We start from the raw sequence: 25,338 nt of genomic DNA on the forward strand, positions 1-25,338 counted from the left end.
GTCCGGGTACCCGTGTGGACGGCAAAAGTGCTGCTGGAAGGCTCTAGCTGCTGTTTGAGCCGTTAAGTCCTTGACGGGGACGACAACCAGAAACCGGGAGTAATGATCCACGATGGTTAACGCGTAGACGTAGCCACTTCTGCTTGGGGTCAGTTTTACATGATCCAAGGCTACCAGTTCCAACGGTTGCCGGGTGACGATGGACTGCAGGGGAGTCTTCTGGCTGGCACGGTCCTTCCTTCTCAGGTTGCACGGGCCACAGTCTCTGCACCACTTCTCGATGGTTCCCCTCATGCCTACCCAGTGGAACCGCTCGCGCAGCAGGAACTCCAGCTTCTTCCACCCGAAGTGTCCAGCTCCGTCGTGGTATGCCTCCATCACCATGGCTGCGTCTCTTCGTGGCACCACTACTTGCCAGAGTAATTCATGCGTCCGGGAGTTAACCATTCTGCGGCACAACTTCCCTTTGTAAAGGAACAGTCGACTCTTCTCTGCCCATAGTTGTTTGGCTTCCTCCGGAGCGTCTGGTTCAAGGCGAGCCTCCGGCCGAGTCAGCATCTCCTTCACCAGTCGGACGGCAGGGTCGCTGTCTTGCGTTTCCGCCCAGTTGTAGTGGGGTAAGGGGTTCAACGTAGCAGCCTGCTTACTCCTTACCCGGTGGGAATACTGGATAGTCCCATGACGGTGGAATGCAGGGAGTTCAACTTCTTCCAGTCCCTCCGGATCTTCTCCTCCGTCCGGCAGGTTGGGCATCCTGGACAGGGCGTCCGCGTTGGTATTGGAGCGTCCTGCCCGGTATTTGATTGTGAACTCGTAGTTGGACAGACGGGCCATCCACCTCTGCTCCAGGGCACCGAGTCTTGCCGTGTCCAGGTGTGTCAACGGGTTGTTATCCGTGTACACGGTGAACCGGGAAGAAGCGAGGTAATGCTTAAAGCGCTCGGTGACTGCCCATACTACGGCCAGGAACTCTAACTTAAATGAGCTGTAATTCTCGGGGTTCCTTTCGGTGGGTCGCAGTTTTCGGCTGGCGTAGGCAATTACTTGTTCCTTCCCCTGCTGGATCTGGGACAGTACGGCTCCTAGCCCGATGTTACTGGCGTCGGTGTAGAGGATAAAGGGCTGGCTATAATCCGGGTACGCCAGGATTTCGTCCCCCGTGAGGGCCATCTTCAGCTGGCGGAAGGACTCTTCTTCCAGCTCCTCCCATTTGAAGGGCGGCTTCTGGTTCTTGGCCTTCCGGGACTGGCCTATCAGGAGGTCCTGCATAGGTGCTGCCTTTTTGGTGAAACCGGGAATAAACCTTCGGTAGTAGCCTACCAACCCGAGGAACTGCCGCACTTCTTTTACGCTGGAGGGGCTTGGCCATTCCTTAATTGCGGTGATCTTATCAGGGTCGGGAGCCACTCCGTCAGCGCTCACCACGTGTCCCAGGTACTGCACCTTTGGTTTCAGGAGGTGACACTTGGAGGGTTTCACCTTTAGGCCGTAACTTGCCAGAGCTTCGAACACTTCCGCCAGGTGTTTCAGGTGGTCCTCATACGTCTTGGAATATACGATGACATCGTCCAGGTACAACAGGACCGTCTCGAAGTTTCTGTGGCCCAGACAACACTCCATTAGTCGTTGGAAGGTTCCCGGTGCGTTGCAGAGTCCGAACGGCATGCAGGTGAACTCGCTAAGTCCCATCGGGGTGGTGAATGCGGTCTTCTCCCGGTCCGCCTCTGCTACAGGAACCTGCCAGTACCCGCTAGTGAGATCCAAGGTAGAGAAGAAGTTAGCAGATCTTAAAGCAGCCAATGACTCCTCTATCCTTGGTAAGGGGTACGCATCCTTGTGTGTGATACGGTTGATTTTCCGGTAATCTACACACATCCTCATGGTGTTGTCTTTTTTTCTGACTAAAACTAGTGGAGCTGCCCAGGGGCTACAGCTATCCCTGATCACCCCAGCCTCCTTCATGTCTCTAAGCATCCCCTTGGCGTGTTGGTAGTGTGCAGGGGGTACGGGTCGATACCTCTCTTTTATGGGAGGATGGTCTCCCGTGGGGATGTGGTGTTCTACCCCCTTGACTCGCCCGAAGTCTAACGGGTGTTTACTAAACACTCTCTCGTACTCTTGAACCACCCGATAGACTCCCTGTTTCTGATGTGAGGGAGTGGAGTCAGTACCCAAATGTATTTGCTGACACCAGTCCTCCTTTGTTTTCTTAGAGCCGTTACCTTCCTCCGGATGAGATGGAGGCAAGGGTTCCACAGATTGTATAGCATTTTGGTTAATGGTATATAATTTGGCTAGCGTGGCATACCGGGGCAGGTACACTTCCCTCTTCCCGATATTGATTATGCGAACGGGCACCCTCCCATGGCGTACATTAACCACCCCCCGTGCTGTCAAGATGGTGGGCCTACTGTCTGAGTAAACTGGTTCTACCATTGCCTGGTAATCTCTACCTCTCAGACCAATAGCTGCCCGGCACCAAATCATCATTTCACTTTTTGGGGGCATGGCAATAGGAAAAGGGTCACACATTCTTACGCTACCAATCTCACCGCCGGAGAGTTCCACCTGTTGCCGTCGCATCAGTGCCCGGATCTCTTTCTGGAGCACCCGCTGCTCGCCGGAGCTGGCGTTCTTGGCAACCTGCTGTAAAAGGAAAATCACCTCTGCAAGACAATTTTCAATTACATTAGTTCCTAGAGTTATTTTTGGGTGACTCTCATGTTTGTCAATATCTACAATGATCAGTCCCTGTGCTGCCAGTTCGACTCTACCGATTTTGATGGTCACCTCTTTAAATCCGATCTGTGGTACGGGCAGGCCATTGCTGGCGATGATACTCAAGTCGTCGTCAGGGTAGCGGGTAATATCCGAGTCATTCCAGTACTGCTTAAAGAGCACGTACGGGATGGTGGTGACCTGTGACCCGGTGTCCAGTAGGGCACTCATGGGAATGCCATCCAGTACCACAGGCAAGACTGGACGTCCTCCCACATATCTGTCGCGCCAGTTCGATGGGCCTGGTGATCTTTTTCCTGGGGGTTGGCCCTCTACCCCAGGTTGTGCCCGTTTAAAGAACAGTACCTTGCGATATGTCCAGGTTGATTGCAGCGGCGGCAGATGGGTCGTCCGTCCTCGCTGTATCGGTCACTGGGTCTTCCTCTGGCCGGTGGGGTCCTCCTTGGTCGACGCCACGGGATGTCCTCCGGTCCGGATGCCAGCTGGATCTTCCCTGGGGTGGAAGCCTGTAAAGACTGCACAGTTCGGGTTAGCGCAGCAACGCTCTTAGCTAGCTCTTGGACCTGATGGTGTAGGTCTGGAGCCGGGTCATTGTCCAAAGCCTGCGCATCAGCTCCCACAGGCCCTGCCGACAAGGGCGCCGCCTCCTGGTGGTAAGTGATAGCAGGGCGCTTGTGGGTCACAACGCCACCCGGTGCCGGTTCTCGGAGCACCCGGATGGCTCTGTCCTTGAACTGTGCAAAGCCCAGATGGGGATCCTGTAAGGTCATTGCCCGCAACTGGGTTCGGTGGGTATTACAATACAGTCCCTCTATAAACTGTTCGGTCAACAGCCTGTCCTCGTTTCCCACTCCATCAGGGTCGGTCTGCTTAATGGCTCTCAGGGCCTCTTGTAGGTTTAGTGCATAGTCCCTTATACTCTCATGCGCTCGCTGCTTGCACCCGTAGAATCTAAGCTTAATCTCGGCTGAGGTGCGGGTATCAAAGGTGTCCTTCAGCCGGGTTAGTATCCCTGCGACAGTCTTCCTCCCAGGTGGCCAGGATTTTACTTCCCTTTTGGCTGCCCCGGTTAGTTGGGCCACCAGGATGCTCACTTTTTGCTCTTCTGTGAGGGGGTACACCTGGAAGAGGCTATCCAGCTTTTCTCTAAAGTCATGCAGGGTATGTGACTCCCCTGAGTACTGGGGTAGCCAAGCTGCTCCCGGGATATAGGGCATGGTGAAGGGCATAACTGCAGCAGCGGTAGCGCTGGCGGGGGTTGAGGCAGTGAAGCTCTCCTCCGTATCCGACATCTTCCTCCCCCCTAGTGGACCGTGGCCTACCTTGCGATGATCCTGTTCCGTAGGCCGCGGCTCCGCAGTGGATCGTCAGGGTTGAGGACCTTCCGTCGCGCTCCTGTGACGTCGGCGTCTGCTGGGCTCCTTCCAGGACCTTACGCAACGTCCGGACGTGAGGCGGGGCTTTAGTTCTCGCGCGCTTTCGGAGTCCACGCCCCTCTTCTTCCCGCGCGGCGTCCTCAAGATGGCGTCCAATGGCGGGAAAACTCCACGGATGGCGGGAAGAAGGCAGAAGATGGCGCCGGATGGCGGGAAACTTCACCGATGGCAGGAAGAAGGCTGAAGATGGCGCCGGATGGCGGGAATCTTCACCACAGGTAAGTTTGAAAAGTCTCTTTTTCAGGCACGCAGTACCCGGTGGTTGCGGGCACGAAATCCTGCCGACTACGCCAAAGTTGACGCGCCCCTGGGCCTGTGTCGCTCTGCGTTGCGCACGCGGGAGCTTACCCGGAGCCGGATCTCTTGAGGGTTGTAGTCTCGTGGCGGTGACCCGGTCCGTGCCCAGGGAGTCAAACTGAGCGGCGATGTAACAGCGGTAGATGTAGGACGACTACGCCACCCGTTGAATGCAGCTATGGAGCTGCCGCTGCAGGACAGTCCGCTGAGGCCGGTGGATGGATGGTGCAGCGTAGATGGTATAACCCCCAACGGGAGGGGTATGGCCTCAGGGCAGCAGATGGAAGATGGGGGTAGCAGGAACCACTCAGAGACGGTGCGGTGTAATTCAGGGTCTTTACTGGTAACAACGATAGACCCTCCCGGAGTACTTGCTAGTGAACGGGGCCTGGTCAGTCCTTGAGCAGATGGGATCTCCCCTGGCCAGGCGGAGTTGTAGGCCTCCCAAACTGACTGCACTCTTCTGGCTACCTTGCTAGAAGCGGATATAAGTAGCCCACGTCCCTGAGTGTACCGTGTGGTGCTCACCCGTATGGCCGGTGACTCGGGGCCTTCTAATGGCTTCCGCTCCACGATGGAGGTGCTGGTCCCACACGTGTGACCGTGCCTTCGGGTTTCTGGGCCTGAGGACCTGAAATCCCCTGCCGGTCGGCTTCTGCTGCTGGGTAAGAGTTAGTCCCCACAGCCTCGGACGCCGGGTCCGGTAAGAAAGCTTCTCAGTCAGGGCGAGCTCTGCAGCTGCCAGCCCCTGACTCCTTGTAACACTGCTCCCACAGAGCTCCTGCTGGTTCTTCCTGTAACTGTTTCTTGTCTCTACTCTCCTTGACTGACTAACCCTGCCTCAGCCCAGGGTTTATACAGGGGAAGTCCTTCCCCTCCCAAGACTGGGCAGGAGGTGTGGCATGCACAGGATCCCTGACCAAAGGACCTCCCACCTGCTCTCAGACATAACATTACATTACTGTGGAAAACCAGACCACTGGGGTGCCACATATGCTTCTGTTAATACATCCCAGAATTGTATTTGCCTTTTTTGCTGCTGCATCACACTGTTGACTCATGTTCAGTCTATGATCTATTAGTATACCTAAGTCTTTTTCACATGTACTGTTGCTTAGCTCTATTCCTCCCATTCTGTATATGCTTTTTTCATTTTTATTGCCCAGATGTAGTACTTTGCATTTTTCCCTGTTAAAAACCATTCTGTTGGTTGCTGCCCATTGTTCCAGTTTATTTAGGTCTTTTTGAATCCTCTCTCTCTCTTCTCTAGTATTAGCTATCCCTCCTAGCTTTGTGTCATCAGCAAATTTAATCAGTTTACCCTCAATTCCTTCATCTAAATCATTGATAAAGATGTTGAACAATACAGGTCCCAGGACGGAGCCCTGTGGTACCCCACTTGAGACATTCATCCAGCTGGATGTGAAGCCATTTACAACCACCCTTTGAGTCCGATCACTAAGCCAGTTATGAATCCACCTAACAGTTGCCTGGTCCATTGCATACTTGGTCATTTTTTCAATAAGGATGGTGTGAGATACTTTGTCAAATGCTTTGCTGAAGTCAAGATATACTATATCTACAGCATTTCCCTGATCCACCCAGTCAGTGATTCTGTCATAGAAGGAAATTAAGTTAGTCTGACATGACTTGTTAGTTACAAACCCATGCTGACTCTGGTTAATCACTTCATTCTTATCCATGTACTTACATACATGTTGTTTAATAATTTGTTCAAAGATCTTTCCTGGTATAGAAGTCAGACTCACCGGCCTATAGTTCCCTGGGTCCACCTTCTTCCCCTTTTTGAAGATAGGAACAACATTTGCTCTTCTCCAGTCTTCTGGGACTTCTCCTGTTCTCCAAGAATTTTCAAAGATTATGGAGATTGGTTCTAAAATTTCTTCTACGATCTCCTTCAGTACTCTGGGGTGTAATTCATCTGGACCTGGAGACTTGAACTCATTTATGTTAGCTAAATATTCCCTCACAATCTTTCTGTTTACAGATAACTTGGATTCCTCTATTCCTTTAAAGGACAGTGAAGATCAGTTGATGTTACATTTTCTTTCTGAGAGAAAACAGATGCAAAATAGGAATTAAAAAGTTCGGCCTTCTCAACATCCTCTCTTACCATTTCTCCATTTTCATCCTGTAAAAATCCTATTGCCTGACCTGAAATAACAAGCACTTTCCTCCTATTGTGTCCCCCCATTTCCGTGTAGAATGTAAGCTTGCGAGCAGGGACCTCACTCCTGATGTAACTGTTAAACTGTCTCACCTTGTATTGAATTTATTGTTTGTACATGTCCCCGCTTAATTGTAAAGTGCTGCGGAATATGTTGGCGCTATATAAATAAAAATTATTATAAAATTATTATTTATTTTTTACGGCAAAAAATGCCAAAAGCAGGATAATAGAGATTTTTTACTGTGGAACAGCAAAACCACAGTTATAATTTACTGGTGTATACCAGACTTTTTAAAATATATATATATTTGCGGCTGAACAGTGAGCGACACACTCAAACTGTTTTTTTTTAGATACAAAAGGCACAAAACTGGATAATACAGAAATTTCACCCGTGGAACTGCAAAACCACACTTCTGTTTCTGTGGCCTATACCAGACTCTTTTCATCAGATATATTTGTGTCTGAAAAATCAGAGACACACTTTTTTTTTTGGGGGGGGACACCAATAGGTTAATAAGTGTGAAGGAGGAAAAAAAAGAGGATTTAGATGAAAAAAAAAAGGATTTAGCTCTGAGACCTGGAGCTAAGTCCAGCAATTTCAGAAACAGGAGCACACAGGACTGTAATGCAGCGTTTGCTGGTATAACCCCACTGCGTCTCCTATACAGCCTGCCTGTCTGCCTGATATCTGGGATGGATATTAGTCCTGAGAAGGACTGTTTGTTTGATCTGGCAGGCTTTACAGACCCTACACTAACTATTTCGCAGGATAAATCTCTCCATAGCTCAGCAGCGCTGTCCGTACACTGTCTAATCCGGAGCGACTGTGTCCAAGATGGCGGCGCCCGGTTTTAAATACTCAAGGTGACGCTGTGCGGCCAGCCAATCACTGTAATGCCCACAAACAACATGGTTGCGGCATTACAGTGACTAGCTGGCAATCCCTGTATGTTCATTGGCTCTGTAAAGAGCGCCAAACATGCAGGGCGGAGACCCGAGCTCCCGCCCGAGTAACCCGGAAATGCTCGGTGCTCGCCGAACATCCCGAGTAGTGTGATGCTCGGGTGAGTACCGAGCAGTGTCGAGCATGCTCGCTCAACACTAAAAATAACGCACAGTGAGTCAAAATTCTGAAATTCTATTAAAACAGACAAAAAGAAACAAACATTCTTATCTTGAGATACAGTATAAGAATGTTGAATGCCTTTCTTTTTGGAAACATCTGGTATTACATCCAAAGGAGAAGCACCTATTGATGGAAATTTGAAGAAGATGATGAGTAAGACCACTGATATTATACAGCGGGTGAAATAAGTATTGAACACGTCACCAAATTTCTAAGTAAATATATTTCTAAAGGTGCTATTGACATGAAATTCTCACCAAATGACGGTAACAACCCATCCAATCCACACAGGCAAACAAATCAAACCATAGATGTCCATAAATTAAGTTATGAGTAATAATGAGAAATGACACAGAGAAAAAAGTATTGAACACATAAAGAAAGAGAGGAGCAAAAAGCCATGGAAAGTCATGACACCAGCTGAGATCTATCAGTAATTAGAAAGCAATCCTGCTACTTAGTGACAAATAATATCAGCTGGTTCAACTGATGCCCTATAAAAAGGTGTCTCATTACCAAGGTGCCACACAAGAAACATCTCATGATGGGTAAAACCAGTGAGCTGTCTCAAGACCTTCGCAACCTTATTGTTGGAAAACATACTGATGGCATTGGTTACAGAAGAATATTTAGAATACTGAACGCTCCAGTGAGAACTGTTGGGGACATAATCTGGAAGTGGAAAGAACATAATTTCACCATAAACTGGTCACGACCAGGTGCTCCTCACAAGATTTCAGACAGAGGAGTGAAAAGAATTATCCAAAGAGTTGTCCAGGAGCCAAGGACCACCTGTGGAGAGCTACAGAAAGACCTGGAATCAGCAGATACAATGGTTTCAAAGAAAACAATAAGTAATGCACTCAACCTCCACAGCACAATGCACACTCACCACGCAAGACTCCAAAAGCATGTACAAGCACGTTTTAAAGTTTGCTCAACAACATTTAAACATTTAGACAAACGTGTGAAATACTGGGAGAATGTTCTGGTTAGATGAGACCAAAGTTGAACTGTTTGGATGCCATAATACACACCATGTTTGGAGGCCAAATTGCACTGCATATCACCCCAAACACCATACTAACAGTGAAGTTTGGAGGTGGGAACATCATGGTGTGGGGCTGTTTTTCAGCATACAGCACTTGCAAACTTCATATGATTGAAGGAAGGATGAATGGACAAATGTACTGAAACATTCTGCATAAAAACTGCTGCCATCTACCAGGATGATAAGGGTGAAACAAGGGTGCACAGTTGAGCAAGACAATGATCCCAAACACACAGCCAAGGAAACTGTCAATTGGTTTTAGAAAAAGAAAATAAAGCTGCTAGAATGGCTCAGCCAATCCTCTGACCTGAATCCAACAGAAAATTTATGGAAGGAACTAAAGCTCAGAATTCATAGAAGGAGCCCTTGAGACCTTCAGGATGTGAAGAGTGCTTGTGTGAAGGAATGAGACAAAATCACACCTGAGCAATGCCTGTGACTGGTTTCTCCATACAGGAGGCGTCTTGAAGCTGTCATCACCAACAAAGGTTTTTTCATAAAAATTAATTCAATTTCAGTAAGCGTGTTCAATATTTTTTCTCTGTGTCATTTCTCATTATTACACATAATTTATGAACATCTATGGTGATTTCTTTGCCTGTGTGGATTGGATGAGTTGTTACCGACATCTGGTGAATTTCATGTCAATAGCACCTTTAGAAATATATTTACTTAGAAAATTGGTGACGTGTTCAATACTTATTTCACCCGCTGTATCTATCAAAGAGCCATTCTAGTCATGGGGGAACGTATTATATTACCTATATTTTTATCCATAGGAGGAAGTGTTTTAATTAGACTTTATTGCTTGATTAGTGGTCGACCAATGACAGGAATTGGTCTTTAAAGACGACCTGACAATTGCATAAATATGTAATTTCTTTAAATGGTGTAAATGTCACTTTCTCCTGAACCTGGCGTTTTTTTTCTTTTCTTTCTGCGCCTCTCCCTTCCTGAGATAAGGTCATCTCTTTCTTGTATATAAGTCTGGTCTTAGTAAACTGGGCATTGTCCCAAATAGATGAATTGACAACCACGCCCAATTGGTGTTAAAGACTTAATTAACATACAGGGAAAAGATAGAACGGAGTGGTGCAGTCAAAAACGAAAAGCAACACCAGATTCAGAAGAACAGTGGCATTTACACCAGGTTAAAAGAATTACATATCCATGGCATGCGACAGGTCCCCTTTAAATGTACAGCATGATCTTTTTGTACACGGGTTTGTTTTCCCAACTATATTAGTATGAATGTAATGATCTGTATATATTAGTAACCTGTTTGTATAGATAAATCATTTTTTGTCTGCATTCATATTTTGGGTTATAAATGTGTAATTTATAACTGTGAGATTGGAATTTTCATCATTGTGTCTGATCTGCACTGAAAGGAAAAGAAACCAGAGACGTAGGTAGGGGTTCAGCTCAGGGGGGCAAAACATCTGAGTGGGCCCCTAACCAGGTAACCCTGATTATAATAATATAAATAACTAGATGGTGGCCCGATTCTAAAGCATCGGGTATTCCAGCATATGTCTCCCGACCCTCCTTTATAATGCCCCATGCAGGAAGTCACATCCCCCGTATATAATACCCCATGCATATAATACCCCATGCAGGATGTCACATCCCCCCTATATAATACCCCATGCAGGATGTCACCTCTCCCCCATATAATGCCCCATGTGGGATGTCACCTCGCCCCCCATATAATGGCCCATGCAGGATGTCACCTCTCCCCCATATAATGCCCCATATAGGATGTCACCTCTCTCCCCATATAATGTCCCATGTAGGATGTCACCTCTCCCCCCATATAATGCCCCATGCAGGATGTCACCTCTCCCCCCATATAATGCCCCAAGTAGGATGTCACCTCTCCCCCCATATAATGCCCCATGCAGGATGTCACCTCTCCCCCCATATAATGCCCCATGCAGGCTGTCACATCCCCCCTATATAATACCCCATGCAGGATGTCACCTCTCCCCCCATATAATGCCCCATGTAGGATGTCACCTCTCCCCCCATATAATGCACCATGTAGGATGTCACCTCTCCCAGCATATAATGGCCCATGCAGGATGTCACCTCTCCCCCATATAATGCCCCATGTAGGATGTCACCTCTCCCCCCATATAATGGCCCATGCAGGATGTCACCTCTCCCCCATATAATGCCCCATGTAGGATGTCACCACTCCCCCCATATAATGCCCCATGTAGGATGTCACCTCTCCCCCCATATAATGCCCCATGCAGGATGTCACCTCTCCCCCCATATAATGCCCCAAATAGGATTTCACCTCTCCCTCCATATAATGCCCCATGCAGGATGTCACCTCTCCCCCCATATAATGGCCCATGCAGGCTGTCACATCCCCCCTATATAATACCCCATGCAGGATGTCACCTCTCCCCCCATATAATGCCCCATGTAGGATGACACCTCTCCCCCCATATAATGCCCCATGTAAGATGTCACCTCTCCCAGCATATAATGGCCCATGGAGGATGTCACCTCTCCCCCATATAATGTCCCATGTAGGATGTCACCTCTCCCCCATATAATGCCCCATGTAGGATGTCACGTCTCCCCCCATATAATGCCCCATGTAGGATGTCACCTCTCCCCCCATATAATGCCCCATGTAGGATGTCACCTGTCCCCCCATATAATGCAACATGCAGGCTGTCACATCCCCCCTATATAATACCCCATGCAGGATGTCCCATCCCCCATATAGTGCCCCATGCAGGTCCCCTATGGCCACATACAAAGAAAAAAAAATCCAATACTCACCTCACTTCTCAGCTGCTGCTCCGGACTCCAGCGTAGCCGGCATCTTCACGCTGTGCGCTGTGATCGGTCAGGAGAGAGCGCGGTGTAAAGACGTCACCGCGCCCTCTGACCTGAAACGTCACAGAGCATCAGCGGAAGACACAGGAGCTGTTGCGCAGGCACGGGGAGGGGTAAGTATGACGCCGGGTGCCAGGGTCCTGATCGAGCGGGGGGAGGGACGGGAGGAGAGGAGAGGGGAGGGGAGAGGAGGGAAGGGGAGGGGTAAGTATGACGCCGGGGTCCTGATCGAGCGGGGGGAGGGACGGGAGGAGAGGAGAGGGGAGGGGAGAGGAGGGGAAAGGAAGGGAGGGGAGAGGAGTGGAGGGGCGTCACACTTGTCCTGTGGAGATAAGCGGCTGTAGCCGCTGATCTTCCGACGATAGCCGCATGTAGGTCAGCGGCGCCTGCGGTGGGGGACTTACGCTGCGAGCAGCCGGCTGCATCTCCCTGCTGCATCGCCACTGACCTCCGTGCCTCACATGAGCCGCTAACGGCTGCCACCTTTTTCTGAAATGCCGCGTCGCTGATTGGCCACGGCCGGACCAATCAGCGACCCGGGATTTCCAGGACAGACAGACAGACAGAAAGACAGACAGACGGGATAAGACAATTATATAGATAGATAATAATCTTTATTTATATAGCGCCAACATATTCCGCAGCGCTTAACAATTCACAGGTTCACATACAACAGTCATAAGTAACATAGCTAAATATAATACAATAATTACAGCAAAATTAATGACGACCCTGCTCGTAAGAGCTTACAATCTACAATGAGGTGGGGGTGACACAAAGTACAATGGATTATTTACAAGGATGGTCCAGCCATCTTGAGGGGATGAGGGATAGATAAAGGCTGCATGAGCTCATCACTAGCCAGTATCTGTAGTGCTTTTTGGTTCGGTGGAGAGTTATATTTAGAGAAATAAGGGATGGGCTATAAGAATATAAAAGGACTTCGATTAGGGAAGGTGATAGGCTGCCCTAAGCAGGTGTGTTTTTAGGGAGCGCCTAAAACTGTGTAAGTTGTGGTTCATCCTAATTTCTTGGGGTAGAGCATTCCAAAGAATAGGTGCAGCTCGGGAGAAGTCTTGAAGCAGGGAGTGGGAGGTACGGATTAGTGCAGATGTTAGTCGAAAGTCGCTTGCGGTGCGTAGAGAACGGGTAGGCCGATAAACAGAAATGAGGGAAGAGATGTAGGGGGATGCCACACTGTGGAGAGCTTTGTGGGTGAGAACAAGCAATTTAAATTGTATCCTATAATTCATGGGTAGCCAGTCCTATGACTGGCACAGAGCGGAGGAGTCTGAGTAACGGTTAGCCAAATAGATGACCCTGGCTGCTGCTTTAAGGATGGACTGGAGGGGGGAAAGTCGAGTGAGGGGGAGGCCAATTAATAGAGAGTTACAGTAGTCAAGGCAGGAGTGGATCAGGGCAACAGTGAGGGTTTTTGTTGTTTCCAAGGTGAGAAAGGGGCGGATTCTAGAGATGTTCTTCAGGTGCAAACGACAAGAGTGGGCAAGAGATTGTATATGGAAGGTGAAGGAGAGATTGGTGTCAAAACACAACGCCCAGACAGCGCCTGCTGGCTCGGCATTATTGTGGTGCCACACAGGGAGAGAGAGATGTCAGATTTAGAGAGGTGAGTAGATGGCGGGAGCAGAAGAAGTTCAGTTTTGGAAAGGTTGAGTTTCAGCTAGAGAGCGGACATGATGTTAGAAACTGCAGCCAGACAGTCACTGGATTACAACTATGCTGGCGCTCCTTCATCGCGGGTATAAGGGAACATCAGCAGATAACCATGGTGTTACTGAAAATAAATCTCTACACAAAGACAACACTGATATTACTGCCATATGGTGACATATAGTGTTAGATACTGTACCAGTCCTGCAGAACATACAAGAGATTACAGTACAGTTATATATAGTAACTTGCAGCTGATGTTCTTTCTGATGGAATCTTTCACTTTTCCCATCTTTTCCATCTGGCCCAGACCGACATGACAACTTCTCCAGCCAGGACTTATCTGCAGAGATCACAACAAAGACACATTTGAATCCTTACATTTCAGGCCCCGTCCCCATCTAATCCCAATCTGCACAAACTCTTCATCCTGCTGATACCCCAATATTGAGCCACTGGTGCCATATGTGTCTCTATTACTGAACATGTTGTTTGGTACAAAAACCGTTCTATTCTTACAGTCCACATAATGCCCACAACTGTGCCCCTTACAAAGTAATAATGCCTCCTTTGTGCTCTCTAGATGGCAAAATTGCACCCTAGAAAATTTTAATGCCCTGTGCAAATGCCTTAGAAAACAGTGTCCATATTTTGCCCCTTTGATGGCCACAATACTCTGAGTCCCCCTGTAACAATAATGCTTAAGTGTCTACTTAACATTTAATAATGTCCTCTGAGTCCCTCAATATACTGTATAACTCTCCTATAAACAGAACGATAGTCCCACAGCTACCATATACACAGTATGGTGGGCCCACAACTCCCCTATACACAGTATGATGTCCCCACAGCTTCTCTATATACATTATGATGGGTCTACAGCTCCACTATATAAAGTATGATGTCTCCACAGCTCCTCTATACACTGCATGATTGTCACGCAAGGTGAGAGAAAGACTAAGTGCACAACGACGGGAAGAGGGGGAGGAAGCCCAAACACTAGGCAACGGGGTGTGGAGACCCCTAGGCAGATCTGACAACACCTTTACTCCCCTAATGTCCCTAAGTAGGTTCAGCACCTATCGCTCAGCAGGAAACCTTATCCCTGACTGCCTCTAGCGATAGGCCCTAGATAGGGAGGGGACGGGGTGAGCACTAGTCAGTCCCCACTGCAGCTAAAGACAAACAGGTAGACAGACAAGGGAATACACTTAGCTTGAGAAGACACCAGAGAGAACACCTATCCTCCAAGGGAACACCAAGAAAACACTAGTCAACTACTAGTACTTTAAGCTTTGACAGAGGAAAATAGAGCTATCACCGGTGACTCTCTGTAGAGACTGAGGGTATTTAAACATCCAGCAAGGGTGTGTCAATTAGCAACAGAAGATGAAGGTAACTGCTAGGTCCTAGAGAGAGCAGGATATCACTGCACTGCAGAGATAGATAGATCAAGAAGGTGCCTGCAGCGCAATTTGATTGTCTGTCACACCTGACACACCCGTGACAATCAAATTTCCAAGGAAGTATGAAAAAGACATCACTCACCAATGGATGCGAATAAAAGATCCTTTTATTTCAGATCCAGCATACAGACAATGAGGTTGGTTCAGGAGTGCACACCCCTGAACCAGCCGCAACATCTGTATGCTGGATCTGAAATAAAAGGATCTTTTATTGGCATCCATTGGTGAGTGCTGTCTTTTTCATACTTCCTTGGACATTTGATTAGCACTGCTTATTTAGACATGGCACCTCCTGATGTGGATAGCCGAGAGCTAGGAAAACAGTCATAAAGGTTTTTTTGACTAAACAGGCAAGATTTGGGAAGTGGTGCCGGCATACTTCACTTCTATCTGACACCCATGATAGTATCCTCCCTTCTACGAGTAGCCTCCGGACACTCAGGACCAGGTTTCTCAGGATGAGAGGCATGAAACGAACGAACCAGCCTAGGGGCATTGACCTCCTGACGCCGAAAACCACATCCTTTCCTCTGGACCATAACCCTTCCAGTGCACCAAGTAGGAACGACGCAGGAGATGGGAATCAACAATCCTCAAAATTTGGAACTCCAAATTGCCATCAACTATGATTGGCGGTGGCGGCAGGGGAGAGGTAGCTCAAGACGAAACACTGCAGGGTTAATGATGGCCATTATTTTATAGGGACCAATAAATCTAGGTCCCAGCTTCCAGTAAGGAATCTTCAACTTGATATTCCTGTTAGACAACCACACAAAGTCATTCACACTTAGGTCTGGACCCCGCCACAAAGAAGAGAGCGACGAAACAAAACGTCCCCCCCCATACTGTGTACCAAACTGTGGATGGAAACTGTATGCACCAAAGAACGGTGACCTGCCGATAGATTCTTGACGATGATTATTAATAGCAAACTCGGCCAACGGTAAGTAGGATGCGCAATCCTCCTGGTTTTCAGAGACAAAACACCTGAGGTAAGTCTCTAAATTCTGATTAATGCGCTCGGTCTGTCCATTCGACTGAGGATGGAAGGCCGAATAAAAGGACAGATGCACCCTCAGTCGAGAACAGAAAGCTTTCCAAAGCTTAGAAACAAACTGGGTCCCCCGACCCGACACCACATCGGAGGGAACCCCGTGAAGCTTCACGATCTCATTAATAAAAACCTGAGCAAGAGTCTTGGCATTCAGAAGTGGCATTCGGAGGGAACCACCAGAACAACAGTCTTGCCTGCAGATACCGGTAGTTCAGTAATATAATCCATGGACAAGTGTGGTTGCAGTGGCCGTAAGGGCCTAGAGTACTCGGTAACCGTGTGGCTGTCTTCCAGGGAGGTCATGGTGGCAGTGGCCCAGCTCCGTGGCCCTGGACGAGCAGATGAAGGGAGTATTTACAGGGGATTAGTAGTCTTTATGTGACGCCACCTGTGGTGCCTGGTCAGAGATGATCAGCGCTGCTGTGTGGACCCTGGGGGATAGATGGTATAGCAGCTGGGATGAAACACTTCCCACGGGTGAAGCGGGCCCCCAGGGATTGAGAAAGCCACATGTCCATGGCCTACTAGGAATACGCAGTGGAAGAAGAGGACTAGGCAGCCGGGTATGCGATACTTTAGAACGCTCACAAATAGTGCAAGCAGACACCTGCTCACCCACATCCTTATGCAACCCCGGCCACCAAAAATGATGAGAGAGGAGGTCCGCAGTTGTCTTACCACCTTGATGACCAGCAAGCACCAAGTTATGATGTTCCTTAATTACTTTACGGTGCAAATTAGATGGAACAAATAACCTCACCGAAGGGCAGGAGGCAGGGGCGTCCACCTGTGCATCCAACACCTCACCCTACAGGTCAAGGTACAACGCCGAAATGACTAACCCCTTCTGCAAAATTGGGGCAGGGTTTTCATGGTCACCACCACCAGGGAAGCTCCGGGACAAAGCATCAACCTTGATGTTTTTAACCCCTGGACAAAAAGTGACAACAAAATTGAATCTAGTAAAAAACAGGGACCATCTAGCTTGCCTAGGGTTGAGACATTTAGCAGACTGAAGAAATGACAGGTTCTTATGGTCCATGATAACCGTAATAGGATGGACTGCCCCTTTCAACCAATGTTGCCATTCTTCGAACACCAATTTAATCGCCAAAAGCTCCCTATTACCCACGTCATAATTTCTCTCAGCCGAAGATAATTTTTTGGAAAAGAAAGCGCATGGATGTCATATCCCAGGGGATGGATCCTGAGACAACACAGCCCCAACTCCACCTCTGACACATTAACTTCTACGATAAAAGATTGAGAAGACACCAGAGAGAACACGCCAACTATCCTCCAAGAAGACACTAGTCGACTACTAGTACTTCAAGCCTGGACAGCGGAAAATAGAGCTGTCACCGGTCCTAGAGAGAGCAGGACATCACTGCACTGCAGTGACCGAAAAATCAAGAAGGTGCCTGCAGAGCCAAGCTCAATGACCGTTTACAGCTGGATCCAGAATGACTGTCTGACACCCGTGACAATGATGTCCCCACAGCTCCCCTATGCCTGGTATGATGTCGTCACAGCTCCCCTATACACAGTTTGATGGGCTCACAGCTCATCTATAAATAGTATGATGTCCCCAGTGCTCAACGAAAACACAGTATAATAACCCTCACAGTAGCCTTCACTGTATAATGGCCCCCACAGTTTATGAGGACCTCCACAGATGTCCCTACAATTTATGAGAGCCCCCCACACTGCATAAGGGCCCCCCATAGAAGTCCCCACACTGTATGATTGCCTCCTTAGTAGGCCCAAAACTATATAATGGCCCCTGCATTAGCCCCAAACTGTATAATGACCCACAAATTATCGACCAAACTGTATAATGGCCACCGTATTATCCCCCAAACTGTATAATGGCACCCAATATTAGCCCCCAAATTGTATAATGGCGTGCACATTATCCCCCAAACTGTATAATGGGCACCGCATTATCCCAGAACTGTATAATGACCTCTGCATTAGCCCCAAACTGTATAATGGCCTCCATATTAGTGTTACAACTCTCCTGGTTTTTTTTAGTTTGCTGGTCACATGACCATTTTGCCTATTTAATACGGCTCCGCCCTCCTGGCTTTGCTGGACTTCATTTGTATTTACTACTGTTGAGCTAGCTTGTTGCTCTGTTGCCGTTCTCTGTTAGTTTTGCTAGGTCTTCTGACCCCTATGCCTTTTTGTTGTGTGTTTGTCTTTGACTGCTACTATTTCTGCTAGGAGGTGTCCAACTTTTCCCAGTCCCTAGATCTTGTAGGGATCCCTCCCTCACATCTATAGGTCTGCGTTCAGACTAGCCGAGGACTTTAGCGGGTCTGATCGCAGGATCAGGTTCCCCGTTACATCGTAGGGATCTAGTTTAGTTCTATTGTAGGGACAGATCTCCTCTCTTTCCTTAGTCTCTGTAGCAGATCATAACAATTAGCCCTTAAAATATAAAATGGCCACCGTATTAGCCCCCAAACTGTATAATGGCTCCCACATTAGCTTCCACACTATATAATGCCCCTCCACATTTTTTAAGGGCTCCTACAGTAATCTCTATAATGTATGAGGGCCCCACACACTGTTTCAGGGTCCCACACAGTAACCCCCACACCGTATGAAGGTCTCCAATTGTTTATGTTTAATGAAAGTAAAAACATCATACACTCACCTAATCCAGGATCCTGACGAGTTCACCGGCAAGGCGCGGGCAGAACAACGAGCTGGAATTGCACTGGCGCATGCACAGGACGCTAGAGTCTCGACTGACGTACTGTACATGCATTAGCAAGAAAAAACTGAAAGTCTGAACTGAAACGTAAATTGATGTGCATGCAAATTGTAAATGCATGTTCACAAAAGGTTTTAATATTAGAGTTAGGACTGTCCCATAAGGGTTGCCTTGACGTTGCGGGATAGCTTTTACATTATTTTGATCAAAATTATGCTTACTAAATACCCTATATTATTTATTATTATTTTTGCACTGTGCGATCTATCCATTTACTTCCAGTTATTTGGGTATTTTGCTTGTTTTTGGTTTTTCTCTGTACATGCATTAGCGCCTCGGTCGTTCTATAGATCGCAGGCTTAAAGCAACTCATAGTCTACAGAAAGGAAAGCGGTAGTGTACGGAAATCATATCTCCCTGCTCTACCACAGAGCTTACAGTAGCTGTATTGACAGTTAAGGGTATCATAGCTCTGGGTGTGTCCCTCAGAGCGCAGGGCCCGAGGCAACCGCCCCCGCTGCCCCCTGGTAGCTACACTACTGATAGAAGAGTACCTGTCCATTTGCCCTGGGCATAATTATACTAATGGAGTTTGCATCTTAAAGGTCCTTTTACAAGTGGCGATGATTGGGCCAACGAGTGATCGCTCCTGACTGCTGGTGTGTAAATATATCAACTGATCTAACAGAAAAATATTCATAAGATCGCAGTAATGATTATCTGTCACATACAATGGCGTTAATTGTAACTTTTTCTGCCCCAAATGAGCACCAATTAATAAGAAGTCGATTGTTTCTAGCCCACATAAAAGGTCCCCTGGGTGAAGATTTCCCTTGCCCCCGAGTGTGCGGACTGTTGACTACCGACCAATGGTCTCCAACTTCCACTTGTTGCGATAATACAATTCCCAAGATGCCCAGGCAGCACGTGTGCCAGCACCAAGAGTGCATGTGTAACGACCGGAACGCCGGTCGAATGTGTATGAGGAATACGGCGCTGCTATGAATGACTCCAACCTTTGTATAGTGGCAAATAACTTTCTTTTTACTGGTCACAAAAATGACAAGGTTAAACAATTCTACAAAATATGGGCCACAACAGCCACTAACACAAAATACAAGTTATGCAGCCCGAGAGAGCCCAAGTGCCAATCTCGCGGGGATGAGCCAATCTACCCCTGGGCTATGCCGCTCCCACCCTTATTCAGTACAGGGCCTACCCAGGATGTTACCGCGGACGTGGCACGTGGTCCTCCCAGGAATATAACCTTACACCCCCCTCCCACACTAATACAATGAGATCTGGGTACCCTTGTTTTCCCCTTAGAGAACACTCATATATATTTTACCAACGCGTTACCTATACAGTGTACAGTTTCTCTTCTTACAAGAGCAAAGAGAAATCTCTCAGACTTAATGCATATACAAACAGGTAACAAACTAAACCTTTAACTAAACTCTGATCTCCGGCCACAGGGTTTGATCAGTTTCTCCATCTCACCAAGCTCTCCAGCACATCCAGGTGTCAGCAGGAATTAGAATCAATCTCAGGTCTCAAAGTGTAGTTCACAACAGGGCTCCTTTGTAGTATCCACGTACACAGTCTTAGTATACCAGATCCTTCACAATCTCTGGATCAAGCCTGCTCAGTCCATCAGCAGTGATATACACCAGGCAGTTCTCAGCACACTGGAATCACTAACTAGCTTTCCCTAACTGACTACACAGTTGGTGACCGGTCACATATCTCAGTTACTCACAGGGCACAGCTTCTCCTTGAAGACAAAGTCTGGCTCCAGTCTGTATAAGCTCTCCAACGTCAAACAGCTTTAGACGCACATCGCCTTCTCTCTCTCTGGACTTCCTGGATCTCTCTTTTCCCGGGCTTTTTTATTACTTGTTTCTTGCTGACCCCTAATGGCCGGACTAAGTCATTGCAGGGAAATTTACACTGTCATAAATATGAGCTCATTGCTAGAAAGAAATGTCAACATGTTAAACTCCACCCCACTCACAATTTGGCGTCCCGACAAATGGTTTCATACCACTCATATGTAACACATACTCCTCAGGATTATATCGTATCGGGAGAACACCAGCTGTGCTCCTCTCCGATCTCCACAAACCAGTACCTGCCGAGCTCGATGGAGGGACCACCGCATCTAGTGTAACAGTAACATCAGGGGCGGTGTCTGGAACACCTGGAACTTGCGCTATCGGACTCTGCATGTCCGATGGTCTCACCACGAAGTCATCCCAACAGTCGCATTCAACATTGCTCGGTGCAACTGCCCTGGGTGGCGCAGGTGACTCAGGGTGACAGGCAGGTGTGTCGGACATACACCTCTTTAGCCAGTTCCGGTGCATTGTGCGACGGGGTCCAATGCACCCTTCGGGAACTACTCTGTACACACTTTCCCCTGGGAATACCCTTTCCACTACTGTGTAGGGCATTTCCTCCCACCTGTCGCTCAACTTCCCTCCCGGACGCGTGACTCGTACTAGCACCTTATCACCCACCCGGAACTCATCTAGGTGCACCGGCCCCCGATCTCGGTGGGGATGATCCTGCACACGGTCTTTTACTATCCGGTGGATTTCACGCAACCTTCGGCGATGATCCTGGACCCACTCACTGGCTGTACGATATTCTGGTTCATCGGGTACAGTGAGACTAAGTTCTTCAATCTCTTGTCCAGGCCGACCGAACATCATCGCGTACGGAGTGAATCCTGTGGTGCTATGGACCCGATTGTTATAGGCCCACATAAGTTCTGGGAGGAACTCAGTCCATCGCTCCTTCTGCCTCTGTTCAAGCATTCTCAGCATCTGGAGCAGGGTTTGGTTGAACCGTTCACAGGCCCCATTTCCCTGCGGATGATAGGGCGTTGTCCGGGATTGCTGAATCCCATAGACTTGCAGCAACTCTGTTATGAGCTGACATTGGAAGCAAGCACCTTGATTTGAATGTATCCTTTGAGGACATCCATAAACCTGGACGAAATGCTTACAAATTGCCTCCGCTGCAGACTTAGCAGTCTGATCCTTGGTGGGGACAGCGACGGCAAACTTAGTAAAGTGATCAGTCATGACCAGACATGACTGATGACCACTTCTGGTGTACCCAATTGACAAATAATCCACCATTAGCACTTCCAGTGGGGCAGACGTCACGATTGTCTGGACAGGAGCCCTCTGCTCTGGGGACTGATTCAGCTCACATGCCCGGCACCTACCACACACCTCTCTCACAACTTCTTCTAAGCCAGGCGTGTACACGTACCGGTGCAGCCAACGATAAGTTTTCTCAGGCCCGAAATGTGCAGCCCGCGTATGAGCTTCCTGGGCAATGTCCGGAGCCACTGAAGCTGGAATTACTACCTGCCAACGGTACCCCAGCTCCACTGCTATGTAGATCCAGCGATACAGTATCCCCTCCGCTATGACCAATCGATCCCACTGCCTTAGCAGCTTTTGTCCTTCGGCTCCCTGCCGGGCTCTTGCTCTCCCATCGGGCCAGGACTTTTGACTCAGCCATTTCTTTACTCGTGACAGTTCGGAGTCTGCGTCCTGTAACTCAGCCCACTCTTGATCAGTCTTACCCAGCAACGTGGCGACCCGTGTCGCCACCCCACTTGAACGTGCCACGTCCACAAACACAGGCAATCGCCTCAAATCGGGGATCTCAGTATCCTCGAGGTCTTCATCCACCCCATGCTCGGGTGCGCCTCGTGTCACTCGTGATAATGCGTCAGCATTGGAGTTCTCTTTACCCGAACGGAACCGAATCCGGTAATTAAACTTGGACATCCGAGCTACCCATCTCTGCTCCAGGGCTCCAAGCTTAGCGTTTTCCAAGTGTGCAAGCGGATTATTGTCCGTCATCACGAGAATCTCGGAACCAGCCAGATACTCCGCAAACCTCTCAGTCATGGCCCACACCAGGGCCAACATCTCCAGCTTAAACGAGCTGTAATTGTCCGGATTTCGCTCGGTGTCCCGTAGAGACCGGCTAGCATACGCGATGACCCTCTCATGCCCATCTTGTTCTTGGGTTAACACAGCTCCCAGACCATTGAGACTTCCATCCGTGTACAGGGTGAACGGTTGGTCAAAGCGAGCATACGCCAATAAAGGTGCCTGTACGAGGGCGGCCCTGACCCGATCAAATGCCTGGTGCTGTCGGTCAGTCAACTGAATTGGCTGATTCTTGGGCCCCTGTGCCGTCCCTCTCAACAACTCATTCAGTGGTTCAGCCACCTTAGCAAAGTCCTTCACAAACTGACGGTAGTATCCAGCTAAACCAAGGAACGCTCGTACTTCTCTCACGGTCTTGGGACGGGGCCACCCCTGAATGGCCTCAATTTTACTCGGTGCTGGTCGCACACCCTCAGCAGACACTACATATACATACTACAATACTCAATCTGTGTCTGGAACAAGTGACATTTCTTTGGCTTGATCTTAAGTCCATTGTCTCTCAGTCGGTGCAACACTTGTCGGAGCTTCTTCAGGTGGTCGTCGAACGAATCTCCAAATATAATCACATCATCCAAATAGATCAGCACGGACTTGAAATTGTAATCGCCCAAGCAGTATTCCATTAACCGCTGAAATGTTCCTGGAGCATTAGTCAGTTCGAAGGGCATTCGATTAAATTCGTACAGTCCCATCGGCAAGATGAATGCTGTCTTCTGACAATCTAGAGCTGCCACGGGCACCTGCCAGTAGCCGCTGGCCAGGTCAAGAGTGGAGAAGTACTTCGCCTTTCCCAGGGCAGACAGGGATTCCTCGATCCGGGGCAATGGGTAGGAATCATGTACTGTATGCGCATTCAGCTTACGGTAATCAACACAAAACCGTATGGTCCCATCCTTTTTCCGGACCAGTAAGACCGGTGCGGCCCAAGGACTTTGACTCGGCCGGATCACACCATTATCCAGCATCTGCGCCAGCATTCCTTTGACCTTCTGATAAAGACTCGGTGGGATCTGGCGATATCTCTCCCGAATTGGGGGGGTGTTTCCCGTGGGTATCTCGTGCTCCACAGCCTTGGTGCAACCAAAGTCTTCATCTCCCCTGGAGAAGGCAGCCTGATATTTCCACAGCGCAGCCTCCAGTCTGCGAGCCTGTTCGGGAGTCAACTGGGACTCATCCACTCCCATTATTTCCATAATTCTTCTGCCATTCCACTCAGGCGTGGGGGATTCTTCAGCTGTCGTCTGCATCGACAGGGTCCAGGCGGTCCGGCGGTCTACCCTCAGTGTGAACTGGCTTTTGGGGATGACTCCTTCACCACACACATACACGTCAGCCAGCTTCGTGCCCACTGCCAGAGTCACCTCATGATTCTGCAGATTCAGACACCTCACTGGTACACTTCCATCTTGCACAATGGCCAGTGTTCGGGTTATCATCGGGCTATCCGTATCTTCTGACCGTCCCACCGGTTCCAGAATCACCTCCACACCATTCAGTTTCCTGTGCATCCCTACTGGCATCAACACAAGCTTCTCTTGACCCGGAGCGATTACAACGGCAGACCCGCGTGGGACATACACCGCTCCCACTGCTTTTCCTTCAGCCAAACTCTTTTGAATGCCGCACGAGCGGACCACCTGTTGCAGGGCCCTCTGAGTGGCTTTGTGGGGTGTCGCTCGTTTCCAGTATCTCGGACCATCACGCTCACACAAAAGGGAGTCCAGTTCTCTCAGGATATTCATTCCCAGAACCACCAGGAGATTCGGCCTCGCCTGAGTCTTCACGAGCACCACTCCTTTGGTTCCCAACTCATGGGCGCACAACTGTACTCTCATCCAAGCGATGCCTGCCTCTGGAATTTCTTCATCATTAGCGGCCTTCAGCCTTAGCAGGTGTCCTGACTCCGTTTTGACAGTCTCTTCGAAGTGCGTCTTGAAAAATTCCATCGGCATGGTCGTCACCTCCGATCCGGTATCCACCAAGCACGCCACCTTTTTTCCTGCAAACTGCACATCCAACATGGGACTCTCTGCAATCAGATCCTCGGAACAGTCATTGGGCGCTGATTTTCATTCCTGCCTTGCCGTATGCCCAACTACAGCAAGGGCCTCTCTTTTACCGATGGCGGGACTTCAGCTGGCAGACTCCTTGGGCAGTACCGCTGCATATGCCCCAGTTCTCGGCATCGCCAACATTGAACTGGTCTTCTTGCCCTACCTCCGGATGCCTCAGGTCTAGGAGCAGTCGGCGTCCTTCCTGAGGTATAGGGGGGTTGATCATAAAGGGGAATAGAGGGATTCGTCAAGGCCAAGCATATCGGAGGCATTCCCCGAACTTGCATCTGTTGTACCTGTTCCGTCAGATTTTCCACGGTTTTCTGCAAAGCAGCCAGCTGTGCCTGAACAGGATCTGGTCTCGGCTCTCTTGTGTAAGCCACTTGCAGGCTACTCCACTGCAGAGCAGGCTTCACTTCCAAAGTCCGTGCTACCGCCTCTTCCTGTATTTCGGCATAGGTGACACCAGGGGTATTTCGCGCCTTCAGCAACAATTCGCTCCTTAGCACCTCACTCCGTATCCCCTCGATGAACTGATCCCGAAGAATGCTGTCGACATCGGCTTCAGTACCCACGGTTACAGGCGACTTCTTTTTGATCTCTTGTTGCAATTCCTCCAGCGCTATAGCATACTGGATCAGGCTTTCCCCGTCTCTCTGGGTCCAGGAAAAACTGTACTCGTAGTTGCC

At 48.9% G+C, this 25,338-nt stretch overlaps 1 pseudogene; it reads right to left on the reverse strand.

Annotated features, from left to right (window-relative positions):
- The window catches only part of LOC141236823 (uncharacterized), an 88,488-nt pseudogene extending 63,872 nt beyond the window's left edge, over nt 1-24,616 (reverse strand).
- Between the last annotated feature and the right edge of the window lie 722 nt (nt 24,617-25,338).

Source organism: Phyllobates terribilis, unplaced genomic scaffold (assembly GCF_046119375.1).
Source record: "Phyllobates terribilis strain yellow unplaced genomic scaffold, ASM4611937v1 Scaffold_721__1_contigs__length_756350, whole genome shotgun sequence".
NCBI lineage: Eukaryota > Metazoa > Chordata > Amphibia > Anura > Dendrobatidae > Phyllobates > Phyllobates terribilis.